This window comes from Triticum urartu, chromosome 6A (assembly GCF_056163025.1).
Source record: "Triticum urartu cultivar PI428250 chromosome 6A, HENAU_Tu73, whole genome shotgun sequence".
In the NCBI taxonomy this organism is placed as follows: Eukaryota; Viridiplantae; Streptophyta; class Magnoliopsida; order Poales; family Poaceae; genus Triticum; species Triticum urartu.
Window position 1 is genome coordinate 160,330,816 of NC_141878.1, and position 17,190 is coordinate 160,348,005.

At 52.1% G+C, this 17,190-nt stretch overlaps 1 pseudogene; it reads right to left on the reverse strand.

The window, feature by feature from the left end:
• Positions 1 to 2,588: 2,588 nt before the first annotated feature.
• LOC147964587 (uncharacterized) lies at positions 2,589 to 4,588 on the reverse strand (annotated as a pseudogene).
• Between the last annotated feature and the right edge of the window lie 12,602 nt (positions 4,589 to 17,190).

The following is a 17,190-nucleotide window of genomic DNA, read 5'->3' on the forward strand; positions in this document are numbered from 1 at the left end:
AGTGCATATTCCCCTAAGGCAACTCATAAAATAGGGGGATGGAGTATCCCTCCTAGGGGATTTGTGAAGCTGAATGTTGATGCCGCTTTCGATCATGATCTCCTTCAAGGTACAACTGGTGTGGTCTTGAGAGATGATAAGGGAAGGTTCATCGTTGGAGGAAACTGGAGGATTGATTGGTGTGATAATGTATTAACAGCTGAAGTTCTGGCTCTTAAATTTGGTTTATTCCTAGCACAGAAGGCGGGCTGCAATCGCCTTGTTGTAAACTCAGATAACATGGAAGTGATCGACATAATGAAAAATGTAGGACACTCGGCGGGAGCGGCAACTGCAGTTTTTGATGATTGTTACTTTTTGGCTTGTGATTTTCCTAGAGTTAAATTTGAACACTATAATAGGGAAGCAAATAGAGTGGCCCATGAAATAGCTAGGTTAGCAATTTTTTTGCCACTAGGGATTGGTTTGAGGAGCCGATGAAGGATATTGTACCTCTTCTTATGGATGATGTAACAATTATTTCTAATTAATAAAGTTCAAGTTTTATTTAAAAAAACCACATGCGGGGGGCTTGTTTCAAGCCATAGAGGGACTTACGCAGGAGACAAACGTGATCGAGATGAGAAGAATCAATAAATCTAGCTGGTTGGGAGCAGTACACCGTCTCCTTGAGGTCGCCATGGAGGAAGGCGTTTTTGACATCCAATTGGTGAATGGGCCAGGAGCTGGAGGTGGCAAGAGACAACACAACGCGAATGCTAGCTCGCTTGACCATTGGGCTAAATGTTTCATCATTGTCAATGCCCTCTTGTTGAGTGAAGCCACGGACAACCCAACGAGCTTTGTACCATGCCAAGGAGCCATCCGAATGAAACTTGTGCCGGTAGATCCACTTCCCCGTGACAATGTTCACACCTGCAGGCTTAGGCACCAAAGACCAAGTAGAATTGTTGATTAAAGCATTAAATTCCTCTTGCATTGCATGGCGCCAATTGGGGTCTCGGAGAGCAGATTGTAGGTGGGAGGTACGGGAGAAATGGCTGGTGTGGAGGAGTCAGCGAGAAAAAGCTTTTTAGGCATACAGTAACCATGTTTGGCCCTGGTGATCATCTTGTGGGAGTTACCTGGGGGCTCGGTGGGTTGTGCATGGCGAGGGAGACGTGGCGAAGGAGTACTGGCCGTGCATGCCTCGGAGGCCGAGGCAGATTCGGTGGGGCCTGGGGCTGATGGCGCAGAGGGAGCGGGCACGGAGTCCGCGGAGGCAGGGCCAGCAGAGCCGACAGGCGCGGAAGGCGAGGTGGATCGCGCTAGAGGGGTGTGGGTGGAGGCAGGCACAGGGAACGAGGGCAGGGTGCCACGGGATCCGGGCGAGGTGGTGCGCGAGACCGGTCGGGAGGAGTGGTGGGACCGAGCGGTGAGTGGAGGCCTGCGGGGGGGGGGGGGAGCGATGCGGGCGGGCATAGGTGGGTGGCGGGGCCAGTATGAGGTGGGCACTAGATCCGAGGAGGATTCGGCTGGGATGGTTGGGCGCACGGGATCAGGTGTAGCTGGGGGACTTTGTGGCCATGCAGAGGGTGGTACGGAGGGAAAGGAGGTTTCGTCAAAAATGACGTGGCGAGAAACAATGACGCGACGAGTAGCTAGATCAAAAATCTATATCTCTTATGCTCGAGAGGGTAACCCAAGAAGATGCAGCATGTGGAGCGAGGGGAGAGTTTATGTGGCATGGTGGCGGATGTGTTGGGAAAACATAGACAACCCAATACGCGAAGATGGTCATATGTGGGATGAACACCTTGGAGAAGAAAGAAGGGTGTGTGATCCACAATGGCACGAGAAGGGCGGCGGTTGAGAAGATATGTGGCTGTGTGTAGTGCTTCCACCCAAAAGGGGGAGTGAGGTTGGCTTGGAGAAGAAGAGTGCGGATGATGTCATTGGTGGTGCGGATGAGACATTCTGCCTTGACATTTTGGGGAGAGGTGTGAGGGCAAGAGAAGCGATAGACGACACCGTTGGAGGAGAAGAAGGAGCAGAGGGATGATTTGATGAATTCGCCACCATTATCACATTGCATAGCCTTAATGATAACATTGTACTGTGTGTGGACAAAGGTAAAGAACCGCTGTAGGATAGTAGAGGTGTTGGATTTTTGGCGCATGGGAAAGGTCCAAGAGTAGCGTGTGAAATCATCAAGCACAACTAAATAATATTGAAAACCGGAGAAGCTTACAGCGGGTGACGTCCACAAGTCACTATGAATCAAATCGAACGGTGCAAATGTTTTGCTAAAGGAGGATGAAAAGGGAAGGCGCGGTTGACGGCCTAACTGACAAGCATTACACGGAGAGTGTGCTGCATTCATTGTTGAGGAAATCGTTAACTGGTAGCTGCTCGGTCGGCTGGTGAGTAGGGGATTAATAGGCTAATCAGCAAGTTAATCAGCCATTTAATCAATTAATCGGATGATTTATCGGGTAATCAGCTACTCGGGGACCCTATGAGTAGGGATTAATCGGCAAGTTAACTGGTTAATCGGATGAATTCTTGAACAAGGGCTGCATTATTACAAGAGTTGAGAAAATCCTTCGCTAATGTGGACAGAGAGTGTGCGCCGGGGTGCCCAAGCCGGCGATGCCACAAGTCCGGCGTGGAGATGGTGAGGGCGGCTGGTGGAGCGCTGTTATTGCCAAGAAAGGGATAGAGGTCGCCGTTGCTAGATCAGGAGCACCTTCCGAGTGCGAAGATCCTTCACAAGAAAACCACAAGGGTAAAATTCAATGGAACAAGAGTTTTCTTTAGTAAAACGACGAACATAAATAAGACTAGTGACGATGTTGGGAGAGACAAGCACGTCGGTGAGACGAAAGTCATAGGGGGAGAGTGGTGGATCTGGTGGCTGTGACGGGGATATGATGCCCATTGCCGACAAGAATGGAAGAGCGAACATGCTTTAAAGAACCGCAATATATACACACACATAGAGGAACATCGATCGTTGCACATGCATGTGAGAGATAAAGAATGCCCGATATGATGGAGAGGGGGAGGTGTGTGTGTGTGTGTGCATGCATGAGAGACCGACCAGAACAAAAATATTGCATGCGTGTGATGGATAATGCCGACTAGTACTGTGTGTGCATGCATACTTGGTATTACCTGGATTGCCTGTCACGTGGGAGGAAGCACCACTGTCAAGGTACCACTCGGGCGTGGGGTTGGAGGGGAAGCTGCCATTGCTGTACGCGGCGTTGAGCATCACAACATGTTCCCAAGATGGCTGCTGGGCGGAGTTGTAGGTTGGTGGTGGCAGAGGACCGTGCTGGTACACGGGATATGCCTGCGCATGGGAGCCGGGACGCGGCCCGAGCACGCTGGCGGCATTGGGCGGAACCCAGCCGGAACGCGGGGGCGGCAACGCCATGCCGTAGGGGGCGAAGTAGCCGGTGAAGGGCGCTGCAGGAGGGGGCGGATTGCACCCGGAGTTGTCGCCACGGCCACGGCCACCGCGGTCACCACGACCACGACCAGCTGGTGGAGTGGGCGGATGAGGAGCGCCGCGGCCACCACGGTCACCACCGTCACGGTCGTTGGAGCGGTCGGAGGGGCGATCACCCCGATTGGTGGCGGCGCGGACGCCCGTGCTGGAACTGGCACTAGCGGATCCACCACCGGACAGAGCGAAGGCCGAGGCGCTTTCCTCGGCCGCGCGCTGTTCTTGGGACTCTTCGGCAAGGATGACCCGGGAGAGAACGGTGTCAAAGGGGAGGCCCTAATCGCCGAGGATGACGCGGATGGTGTCGAGCCGCTTGTCGAGGCCATGTAGAAATTGGGTGGTGAGATCCACCTCAGTGACGGCGTGATTGATGTTAGCCAAGCCATCACTGAGGAGCTTGATGCGGCGCACGTATTCGGAAACCAAGAGATCGCCTTGTTTGAGGTTGCGGTACTAGCGATTGAGAATCATGTAGCGTGCGGCGCGATTGGCGAGGAAGAAATCCTTGATCTTGTGCCAAAGAGCGAAGGTGGTGGCGGCGCCAACGACATGGTCACACATCGTATCAGAGAGGGTGGCGTAGATCCACAGGACGACATGGGTGTCGAGCTTGAGGTACGCGGAAGTGGCATTGGGAGGGGGCGGGTGCTCGATGAGGTAGGACATGCCGTAGCGAACAAGGACCATGAGAAAGAAATTCTTCCATTTGTGGTAATTGTGATCAGCGGGGTTAAGAAGGAATTTGATCTGATTGGTGATGTGGTCGTTGTAGATCGACAGACGTGGCGCAGGGACAGTGGGGGGAGCGAGGGCGCCGGAGTTAAAGAGGGGGGCAAACTGCGAGCCCGAGGCGCCGGAGGAGCCACTGAGAAGGGAGGGGGTGGTGCCGAAGACGAACGGCAGAGTGGAGGCAGCGGAGGAGGAGGAGTTGGTGACCACAGCAGGCGCCGTGGGGGAGGAGAAGGAGCCCGGCGAAGTGGCGGACACTACAAAAAAAATACACTTCCGTGATGATACGTGTTTGTCACAGTAGGTCGCGTTTTTTGTCATGCATGTACATCCATGACGATTTTCTGACAGAATCAATATAGTCATACCTGTGCTGTCGTAGAAGTGTTCCATGACATTACCAAAATTATCATCACGGAAGTGTGCACTTCCATGACGATAAATCGTGCGTCACAGAAGTGCTTTCGTCAAGGGTGATCGACACATGGCATCCACCGTAACGGAACGCCGTTAAGCTATCGGGTCGGGTTTTGGATCCGATAACCCATTAACAGCCCCGACCAATGGGGATTTTCCACGTGTAAAATCATCACTGGCTGGAGGAAACACATGTCGGCTCATCGTTGGGACAGATGTCATCCACTCATTGGACAGAAGGCGCCTATGATACGTCGACACGTGGCACGGCCCAACAGAGGCCCATTCCTGTGAAAAGGCCGGCCCGTTGGCTTGGTCAAAAGGTGGCGGGCCGACCCATGGAAAGCCTGTTAATGGCCTGTTCGCATATAGCCCATTTACAGCCCGCTACCAAGGCCAGTGTCGGTGTCAAAATCGGCGGATCTCGGGTAGGGGGTCCCAAACTGTGCGTCTAGGCCGGATGGTAACAGGAGGCAAGGGACACGAAGTTTTACCCAGGTTTGGGCCCTCTTGATGGAGGTAAAACCCTACGTCCTGCTTGATTAATATTGATGATATGGGTAGTACAAGAGTAGATCTACCACGAGATCAGAGAGGCTAAACCCTAGAAGCTAGCCTATGGTATGATTGTTGTGTATGAATGTGTTGTCCTACGGACTAAAACCCTCCGGTTTATATAGACACCGGATAGGGTTAGGGTTACATAGAGTCAGTTACAATGGTAGGAGATCTACATATCCGTATCGCCAAGCTTGCCTTCCACGCCAAGGAAAGTCCCTTCTGGACACGGGACGAAGTCTTCAATCTTGTATCTTCATATTCCAGGAGTTCGGCTGAAGGTATAGTCCGGCCATCCGGACACTCCCTAATCCAGGACTCCCTCAGTAGCCCCTGAACCAGGCTTCACTGACGACGAGTCCGGCGCGCAGATTGTCTTCGGCATTGCAAGGCGGGTTCCTCCTCCAAGTACTTCATAGAAGATTTTGAACACAAAGATAGTGTCCGGCTCTGCAAAATAAGTTTCCACATATTGCCATAGAGAGAATAATATTTACACAAATCTAATCTGCTGACGTATTCTGTAGTGTGACATCACACCATGGCCAAGCCTTTATTCGAATCGTTTTACTGTCCCATCTCAGCGTGTTATGCGAGGTGGTTTCCTTGGCACGTCTTGTTAAAGCAGAGATCGTGTCCCCTTATTCCGGGATTCTCATCAATACGGGCATGGGTAACCCAACCGCGCCTTTGATTACGGCGCTTGGGAGATAAGCGAGTTTTACCAGGCTGGTGGGGACGCATAGTCGCATCCACCCATATAAGGGGATAAGGATCCAACTTTTCACCTACGCCTTCTTCCGCCTTTGCCTATCCATTTTCGCGCACTCGAGCTCCAGCGCCCAAGTCCGCACTCCCCACCTCAACCTTCTCCAGCCATGTCCGGAGCGGGAGGCAAGTGGATGGTCTCCTCCGTTATGGAGGGACACATCAAAAGACTAAGGAAGGCCGGATACTTGTCCAACGACATTGCGCACCGGCTTCCCGAAGAGGGGCAGCTCATCCCTACCCCTAGGCCCCATGAGAGGGTGGTGTTCCTCCCCCATTTCCTCCGCGTACTGGGTTTCCCTCTCCACCCATTTGTCCGGGGGCTCATGTTCTACTATGGCCTGGATTTCCACGATCTGGCCCCGAACTTTGTCCTCAACATCTCGGCGTTTATTGTCGTGTGCAAGGCCTTCCTCCGCATCCGCCCCCATTTCGGCCTATGGCTCAAGACTTTTAATGTCAAGCCGAAGGTGGTGCGCGGCAACCAGGCGGCGTGCGAAGGCGCCATGGTGGGCAAGATGCCCAACATCTTATGGCTCGAGGGCTCCTTTGTGGAGACCCTGAAGGGGTGGCAATCAGGGTGGTTTTACATCACCGAGCCGCGCGACCCTAAGTGGGTCGCAGCCCCCGAGTTCCGATCTGGACCCCCAATGCGGCTCACGTCCTGGAAAGAGACGGGCCTGTCATGGGGTAAAAAAGGAGAGCTGACCGGACTCCAAACATGCGTCCAAACCCTGGTGGACAAGCAGCTCAAGCTTGTCAACGTAGTCCAGGTTATGCTCATCCGCCGGATCCTCCCGTGTCAACAACGGGCTTTCAACCTGTGGGAGTTCGACCCGGCGTGGCACCGAACTCTAAGCAGGCTCTTCGACACGACGTACGAAGATGCCTGGTAGGTGCTTTTCAAAGGCGTCGAGGCCCCCGCATCCGCTACCGAGGATCGCGGATTCAGCATGCAACATCATGCTCATGCGGTAAGCTATTTTTACCTTCTACAGGGTATCAGTTTTTTTATAGATTGACTCCATGCGGGATCTAAGCTCCCTTACCTTTGACAGGATTGGCAGGAGACGTCCAGACAGATCAACTGTCCGGCTCCTTTGCCCGAAGGCCCAGCGGACGCTCGTTTGGCGAAGCTGCTAGTTCCGGCACCCTATGTGGTGCCGGAGAAGAAGGCCAAGAAGAAGGCCGCGGGGACTCGAAAGAGTGCCCGACGCCAGGAGGTGTCGGATCCATCATCCGACGGCTCCAAGACGCACTCCTCCCACGAAGACGAGGAGGAGGAAGAAGAGACCTCTCCCCCCCAGCGGGGGAAGGGAAGAAAAGGAAGGCCGCCCCAACTGGGGAGGCCGAAGGGTCCAAGAAGGGGAAAACCCTTCCTCCGGACTACTCCACCGACGCCGACGACGACGAAGAGGAGTGGCCGCACAGGGCCAAGCCCCTGGCAAAATCGTAAGTATCCGGATACCAGAGTAATTCATAGTATTCCTTTATTGCACATCTTTCCCTTATGTCGAATACGAATATGCAGCCCACCAAAAGACCGGCTCGACGCGTCGTTGAGCGGTTCACTGGACTCGTCGGACGTGAATTCGCTTCCGACAGCTTCCTCCCCCTGCCCTACGGACGACGCCGAAGTGTTGTCTCAACAGGTTCCAAGCCAGGAGGAGGTGGTCCTGGAGGCGCCGCAAGGCGACCTCCCAGACTCCAGGGGTGAAGGGGATAAAATCTCCCAGGGCTCCAAGTCTGGCTCCAGGCCGGACACCGCTCCGGAACCTTCAAAGGTTCCAGAGTCCGGCGGGCGACCTCCTTCCGAGAGGAGCGAGCCCTCCGTGCCGGTGACCCCCGTCCAACCGGAGGCGCCGGACAATCTGTTGGAGGCGCTCCAAGGTGCCTCCATCGACGAGGAGCACCGCACCATTATGAGTGCGGTGGTCTAGAAGGTTCAGTCCGCCAAGAGCGGACTGACTGAAGCTTGTGCTAGCCTTTTAACAGGCTTTGAGGTAAGTAAAGAATGTGTAAATAATATTACCGCATAGATAGTAGCCCCTGATACTCTGTTTGGCATTCGGGAAGAAAAGCCGAATAGAGGATCAAATGAAATTCACAGGAGTCTAACAAAAAAGAGTCAATATGCATATGCAGGCTTCCCTGCTGGCGTCAACCGCACAGACTGCGGAAGTGGACATGCTAAAGCAGAACCTCGAGCAGTCCGAGCAAGAGCTCGGGCGTGTCAAGAAGCAGCTCGAGGACAAGGAAGGTAAGAAATACCTTGTTTAAATATATATAAAAAGGTGCAATTGCAAAAAATGACAGGATTATCGTGGCTATTGTAGGGGCCACGTCTGAGGTGGCGACCCTTAAGCAAGCGCTGCTCGAGGCCGAGAAGACGGCGGCCACGGAGCGCACCAAGCGGGAGAAGTATGAGGCCGAGGTTGGCAAGATGCGGCAAGAGCTCCAGGCTCTCATGGAAAAACATGAGAGTTTGGAGCTTGACTCAAATACGCGAGCGTCCGAGCTCGCGGTGGCTATTGAAAATGCCAAGTCTGCCAAGGCCGAATCCTAGAAGGCCCTCCAGGAGTTGGATGAGGTGAAGAAGATAGCGGCGGGTAAGGCATTCTTTATGCAAAGCAAACACATAAACGTAAGTTACTTGTTACTTACCCGAATCCGGAGCTCTCCAAGAACGTTCGCGGATCTTCCCCGTAGCGTGTCCGATGTCGCCGCATTCTATTGGGCCGAGGAGGGCCGCTCGACAGAGAAGGTGTTCTGGTCTCAGTATGCTGAGGCTGGACACCCCGTGCCCCTGAGCGACCAGCTGAAGCAACTGGTCGAGCTCCACAAGGCGGCCCAACAGGCCATGAAGGGCCTCATAGTTCGGCTGTGGCCTGGAGAGGCTCAGCCTGGGAGCTATTTCGGGCTGATGCGGCGGCTGGTGGAGGCATGTCCAAGGCTCGAAGTCATCAAGCGCTCCGTCTGCATTGAAGGTGCCCGTAGGGCCCTTGCCCGTGCTAAGGTGCACTGGGGCAAGCTGGATGCTGAGAAGCTTGTGAAGGACGGGCCACCGCCGGGGAAAGAGCATTGCAAGCCCGAGAATTATTATAAGGATGTTCTGAAGGGTGCCTGCCTTGTGGCGGATGAATGTTCCAGAGATGTAATTTTTGAGTAAAACTCGCTCGTTTTGTCCTGTGTGCTGAAAACTTGTTCATATGCGCTAAGCAATGCTGTTGGAATTTAAAATATTACCTTCTGTGCGGCTGTTTATCAATTATGAGAGATGGCGAGTCGTCGGCTTCTACCCTTGTGCCGCTAGTGCTGGGGTGTTCGGGGATAAACCTGAGCGCTCTTTTTCCCATGTTTGGGTCCTTCGAGGGAGGCGCTCAGCACAACGAACAAGGCAATCGGACTATAATGCGTGAACACTCTCACTTAGCCATAGAATTCTATAATTTTAAATTTCGGCGAAGCCCCTGGTATTCGGAAGACCGAGTTCGGGGCGCTATCTACGCCTTGGCCGGACAGAGACGACTCCTCACTCTAAGCGGCATATGTCTTTAGGGACTCGAAAAACCTCTCGAACAGCGACCAGCTCTCGCTTCATCATGACAGTCAGTTTTAGCTTTCTCTACTGAGGTGCTCGACCCAGTTCAACTGGGGCACAATCGCAGTAGTTCTCCTAGTGCTACCTTAGCCGATATAGCGGAACATAAGGCACCAAAACATAGGAGCCCGGCAAACCCAACATTTGACCAAAGACATGATTCGGAGCCGATGCATATAATGCTATAAGTTCGGGGTGCCGCACTTGTTAAATGTTCGGACTTCTCACACCATATTGAGGGGTACTAAAGCCCCTGGCGTATTTTGGCCGTACCAGTGTGTACGGGTGCAACATGTCATTTTAAGAACATATATTTGTAAAAAAGAGTAACGCAAAAATAGACAAAAGCTATGCATTGTTTATTAAAAAGGGGTACGATCAAAGCAAGATGATACAAATAATGCTATAAGCAAAAGGTTGGACTATTTAACATGTCCGTTCCAGGGGCAGGCTACGGAATGGTATGCGAGACAGCTATACTGCTCGTGATAGAGACCACCTGGGAGTTCCGTAATGCGGCATGGCTTGTCTGCTTCCCTGGTTCTTGCATCATTGGTGCGGCAATTGAACTGCCGAACAGGCCTTCCGAAGAATGGAGTCCTAAAAGTAAGATAAAATTAAAAAATTGGCAGCCCCTAGTGCGGTTTAAGCCGTGTTTCGGGCGTGCCGTGGTGGTGCCCCTCCCCCTGTACCCATGGTATTTCTAGAGTGTACTTATGTACGCGAAGCACTGGTGTTGCATTTTTGCGAGGGCTGGGGTTGGGGACGCATTGCTACGCCTGCTCGGAACGTGCCAGGCGGTCTTGTTGTAGGTTACTCCGAGCGCGCTTGACGGTGTCTGGACGTTTAATGACCGGACTGGAGAATTGCCTGGAGAGGCTGCTTTGTGCTTCCGCTGCAAGGGCCGCCATGTGCTCCTCCGTTCGGAGGGAGCGTTCGGTGTTTCCATTGACCATGATTACTCCTCGAGGGCCTGGCATCTTGAGCTTAAGGTATGCGTAGTGCGGTACCGCATTGAACTTGGCAAATGCGGTTCGCCCAAGTAGTGCGTGATAGCCACTGCGGAATGGGACTATGTCGAAGATTAACTCCTCGCTTCGGAAATTATCCGGAGATCCCAAGACCACTTCAGTGTGACTGAGCCTGTACAGTTGGCCTCTACACCTGGTATTACGCCTCTAAAGGTCATTTTGGTGGGCTTAATCCTTGAGGGATCTATGCCCATTTTCCGCACTGTATCCGGGTAAAGCAGGTTCAGGCTGCTGCCGCCGTCCATAAGGACTCTAATGAGATGAAATCCGTCAATAATTGGGTCTAAAACCAATGCGGTGAATCCTCCATGACGGGTGCTAGTGGGATGGTGTCAGGACCCCGATTCTAAGTCACATCGATCTAGCCGGTAACACCTCATATCACTTTGCGGCCTCACGCACGGTATTCCCACGGGTGTCGCCTTACCATGGCCCAGGACCGTTTGTGCCTTTTGGCTCACGTATATGATAGTGTTGCTAGCATCCATATGACAGAGAACCCGGGCTGACATGGCTAGTCGTGAACCCAAAGCGGCACTAACCTATGGGGACAGGCATACATGAATCACATCGAGCATGTCGGTCAGCGGCGTGTGAATCCGGGCTGTAGCACTGGGCTAATAGGACTCCGGGAACCCGGGCTGTAGCAGGCTAGGCAGGACTCCGGATGTCACCGCGTGACATTTCCCCGAAGGGACAGACACATGAACGAAGTGAAACACATGCCGGCCAGTCAAGTGTCCTGAGCAGTAGTGCTGGGCTAACAGGACTCCGGTGAACCGGGCTGTAGCGGAATACTATGGCTCATGGAAGCACTAGACTACATTTCCCCATAAGAGAGGCTGCCAAGGATAAACAACTAGATTGTCGGATCCCACACATACCAAGCATTTCAATCATACACACAATATGCTCGATATGTGTAAATACAACATGGCATCACAACATAACTCTACAACTCAAGTATTATTCATTAGGCTCCGAGGAGCGAGAAATACAAACATGGGTCTCATGACCCAACATTCAGTGCATACAAACCAAAACACATGCGGAAGCTTAACATGTGTGAGTACAGACATCTATAAATGAAAAAGGCTGAGAAGCCTGACTATCTACCAGATCCTGCCAAGGGCACAAGATCGAAGCTGAGGTATCAGGCTAAACGTCGAAGTCCATGCGGAACTACTAGCGAGACTGAAATCTCTCTGCAAAACATAAATTAAGCAAACGTGAGTACAAAGGTACTCAGCAAGACTTACATCAGAACTAGCTACATATGCATCGGTATCAACAAGGGGGGTGGTGGAGTTTAACTGCAGCAAGCCAGCTTTGACTTAGTGGCTAACCTGAACTACGACTGCAAGCAACTCTTTTGAGGTGCCGCACACGAGTCCACATATTCACCATTCAATACACCACTATGGATCCGCTCCCGTCTCCCTACGAGAAGGCCATCCATGGCACTCACACTTATCTTGCGAGTTTTAGAGTATCCACTTTCACTTGTCTATGAACTGTTATAGGCAACCCAGAAGTCCTTTACCGCGGACATGGCTATTCGAATAGATCATTTATAACCCTGCAGGGGTGTACTTCTTCACACACGCTCTCACCACTTACCGCCGTTTACAGGACATGTACTCGACAACCTTCAAGCGGAAGCCCAGCGAGGGTGTCGGCCACGGCCTACCTAAACACTCAAGTCCCTAGTCCAGGTTTATCGCCTATCCAGGTTCCATCCGCAGGGAGTCCGGCCGAGGTTTCCACATACGGCCCCGGACGATGTGTACAGGGTTCCGAGACACCAAACGGGCGCCCGACATGCCCGGCCATGGTGTATCTACCGCATCATAGCCCACCCCTAGGGTCAGCGCTATGCACGGCCGCCAACACATATCCTATAAACACCAGAAACTAGTTGCAACTCCTGGACAGAGGACAAGGGTGATTAAGAAGCCGAGAGGGTCCATTGGTTTCGGGACCAATGCATGGTAGTAACTATTTCATGGATCACAAACACAGAACTCAGTTCCTAAGAACGGTTTCAATGAGACAACCCACCATGTACTCCTACATGGCCTCTCACTGCCACCTTTATCAAATCGTGTTCACACACTTAGCTCTCAACAGTAGGACATGTTTACACACCTCTGATTCATCCCCGATGAATCAGACCTGACTCAACTCTAAGCAGAAGCAGGCATGACAAACAAACATCAATGAGTAGGCACATCAGGCTCAAACAACTCCTACTCATGCTAGTGGGTTTCATCTATTTACTGTGGCAATGACAGGTCATGCAGAGGAAAAGGGTTCAACTACCGCAGCATGTAACAGTTGAATCGTCGTTATCCTAATGCACTAAAAGAGAGCAGGAGCGAGAGCGGGATTGTATCAGAATGAACAAGGGGGTTTTGCTTGCCTCGCACTTCTGAAGATATTATTGGGTCTTTGAGGGAGTCCTGGATTAGGGGGTGTCCGGATAGCCGGACTATATCCTTTGGCCGGACTCCTGGACTATGAAGGTACAAGATTGAAGACTTCGTCCCGTGTCCGGATGGGACTTTCCTTGGCGTGGAAGGCAAGCTTGGCGATGCGGATATTCAGGATCTCCTACTATTGTAAACCGACTCTGTGTAACCCTAACCCTATCCGGTGTGTATATAAACCGGAGGGTTGTAGTCCGTAGGACAGAATAAACTCCATACACAACAATCATACCATAGGCTAGCTTCTAGGGTTTAGCCTCCTTGATCTCGTGGTAGATCTACTCTTGTACTACCCATATCATCAATATTAATCAAGCAGGAGTAGGGTTTTACCTCCATCGAGAGGGCCCGAACCTGGGTAAAACAAAGTGTCCCCTGTCTCCTGTTACCATCCGGCCTAGACGCACAGTTCGGGACCCCCTACCCGAGATCCGCCGGTTTTGACACCGACATTGGTGCTTTCATTGAGAGTTCCTTTGTGCCGTCACAATCAGGAAGGATGCCTTCTCCCGTCTTCAAAGACGATGCCGTTGCTAAGGGATCCTTGGCTGTCGGCCAAACCCTCCGGCTAGGTGGTTTTCTCATGTCCGCCTGTTCGGCTGTTGCGCCGACGGTGACCTCTCGGGTCATCAAAAGCAACCTACACGCCAGCTCGGAGCTCGTCAAGCAGCTAGATCCAATGGAGCTCTCTTCCGTGAACGAGCTCTTGGATCGCATCGCCGCCCTGGGGGTCGCTACGGATTACGACCTGGTTGGGCTTAAACCCGATCTAAGAGAAATCAACTCTCCCCAAGTCACCCACCACGTTGCCGTGGTAGAGGCGCAGTGCGGCGACCCTTCATCTATTTTAAGGACTAGTTACGTCCGAATCCCTGATCCCTCCAAGCCGGATACCCGCGGAGGGGAGGATATAACTCAAGACCTGATCTTAGGATCAGGCAACAGGCCGGATTCATTGGATAACGTCCAAGAATCCGAACTTCCGAGTTCGGAAACTCTTCGGCCTCCGAATCTTGGATTGGGTAAGATTTCAGGTTCAACGACACCCGCCCACCCGAACATAAGCGATCTCTCCCAAGTCAGGCTGAGGCCCGACGAAACAGTACATCATTACTGGGCCAGATTCCTCCTGGTTATGAACAGGATAAAGGATTGCCGCGAGGGAGACGCAATATCAATCTTCTTCAGTAATTGCATGGGCGAAGGAATCCTTAACGCCATAAGTCGTCGTGATATTACACGCTTCACTGACTTGGCGTCCATAGTACAAAAGTACTGTGCGATGGAAAGTGCCTGGAAAACCGAAATAAAATTTTGGGATAATCCGGCCTTGAATAGTAATCCCGTCCGAACTAAGAGGGTGCATCATCATAAGACACCCGGGATAAATAGCAAAAAGCCAAAACCCTTTACAGGGCATGGAACCGTACTGGAAAGATGGCTAAATGGACCCTGTAAAATTCACAGTACAGAGGGCGCCACTCCAACTCACAGCCTTAGAGCATGTTGGATACTCCGGCAGGTGGCCAAAATTAGCGAGGACCTCTTAAATCGGGAGGCCGCGGAAAGCCAGCCCGAGGACACCAGTACCGTTCTAACAGTCTTCGAGACTTTCGCATCAAACAATATGCGAAAAAGAACACTCCGCAACCTCACAGAAGTCTATCAAGTTGCAACAATAAATCCATGGAGCGACACTGCCATTACCTTCAACACAAGTGACGAACCTAGATTCCGAACAGCCCGAGCACCAGCCGCATTGGTCCTCAATCCCATAGTGGACGGCTTTCGCCTCTCCAAAGTGCTCATGGATGGAGGCAGTGGACTGAACCTCATTTATGAGGAAACCCTTCAAAAAATGGAAATAGATTGGAACCGCGTCGAGCGAAGCAGCACAACCTTTAGAGGAATAATCCCTAGTCGGGAAGCGCGCTGCACAAGAAAAATCACACTAGATGTGGTGTTCGGCACGCCGGATAATTACAGGTCCGAAGAAGTCACGTTTCAGGTGGCCCCGTTCAAGAGCGGACATCACGCCCTACTAGGGCAGGAAGCATTCACAATCTTCCAAGCGATACCCCATTACGGGTACATGAAGCTTAAGATGCCCGGGCCGAACGGAATTATCACTCTAGCTAGTGATCCGGACATAGCACTCCGCGCCGAGAACAAGACGGCCGCATTAGCCCTTGAGGCACTATCCGAAGCCTTAGCGGCCGAGGAACTGACTGCGCTGCGCTCCACGGTTAACAGGGATGATGTGATACTCGACAAAAGATCCAAATCCACATCCTTCAAGCCAGCTGACGAAATAGTCAAATTCCAGGTCCATCCAACGGACCCCAATAAAACAGCTTCCATCGGGGCACGACCGAACCCCGATGTAGACGCCGCACTGCGAGAGTTCCTACGAGAGAATTGGAACATTTTCGCCTGGCACCCTTCAGACATGCCAGGGATCCCACGTAGGCTGGCCGAACATAGCTTAAATATCCTAAAAGGATTCAAACATGTAAAACAAGCCCTTCGGCGTTTTTCCGAACCCAAGAGACAGGCTGTAGGAGAAGAGCTAGCCAAGCTATTGGAGGCCGGATTCATTAGAGACATAAAACATCCGGACTGGCTAGCAAACCTGGTGATGGTACCAAAGAAGGACAAATCCTGGCGCCTGTGTGTCGACTTTAAAGACCTTAACAAGGCTTGCCCAAAGGATCCCTTCCCCCTCCCCCGTATCGATCAAATTATCGATGCCACCGCAGGACATGACTCGTTGTGCTTCCTCGACACATACTCCGGTTACCATCAAATCAAGATGGCAGAATCAGACCAAGCTGCAACAGCATTCATCACACCATACGGCCCATTCTGCTTCAACACAATGCCCTTCGGGCTAAAAAACGCCGGCGCAACATATCAGCGCATGATCCAGACATGTCTGGCAAATCAGATCGGCAAAACAGTGGAGGCATATGTGGATGACGTGGTCATCAAATCAAGACATGTCGAATCTCTAGTAGACGACTTGAGGCTCACATTCGATAACCTCCGAAAATATGACATCAAGCTCAACCCGGAAAAATGCGTCTTCGGCGTTCTAGCCGGAAAGCTCTTGGGCTTCTATGTATCCGGTAGAGGAATTGAAGCAAATCCAGCCAAGATCCGAGCTTTGTCACAATTGGATATCCCAAAGGACCTCAAACAAATACAAAAATTAACCGGATGCGTGGCGGCTCTAAGCCGCTTCATCTCCCGCTTGGGAGAAAAGGCACTGCCCCTTTATCGCCTACTCCGGCGCACCGAACACTTCGAGTGGACGGAGGCCGCCACGGCCGGACTCGATGAAATAAAAGCCATATTGGCAACAAACCCAGTCCTGGCCGCGCCGAACACCGGCGAACCAATGCTATTGTACATTGCAGCAACACATCAAGTTGTCAGCGCAGTGCTCGTTGTCGAGCGGGAAACGGACGGACACAAATTCCCCCTTCAAAGGCCGGTCTACTACGTGTCCACTGTCCTTACTCCATGCAAATCACGGTACCCGCATTATCAAAAAATTGCATACGCGGTATTCATGGCATCCAGAAAGCTACAACACTACTTTCAAGAGTGTTCCATAACAGTAGCCTCGGAAGTACCACTTAACGATATTATCAACAACCGCGATGCAATGGGCCGGATCGCAAAATGGGCCATCGAGCTCCTCCCGTTTGATATAACCTATAAGCCACGGCGAGCTATAAAATCGCAAGTTTTGGCCGACTTCGTCGCAGAATGGACAGAGGCCGAACTCCCTAAAGAGTACGGCACATACTCAAACTGGATCATGCATTTCGACGGCTCCAAAATGTTGGCCGGACTGGGGGCTGGCGTCGTTTTGACATCCCCCATAGGAGACATAGTCCAATATGTACTCCAAATTATGTACACGGATTCCAACAATGCAGCCGAATACGAGGCCCTTTTACATGGCCTCCGGATGGCAATATCCATGGGCATTCAACGCCTAGAGGTACGCGGGGACTCGAACCTCGCGATATCCCAAATAAATGGCGACTTCGACGCTAAGGACTCAAAAATGGCAGCTTACCGCAATGCCGTCCT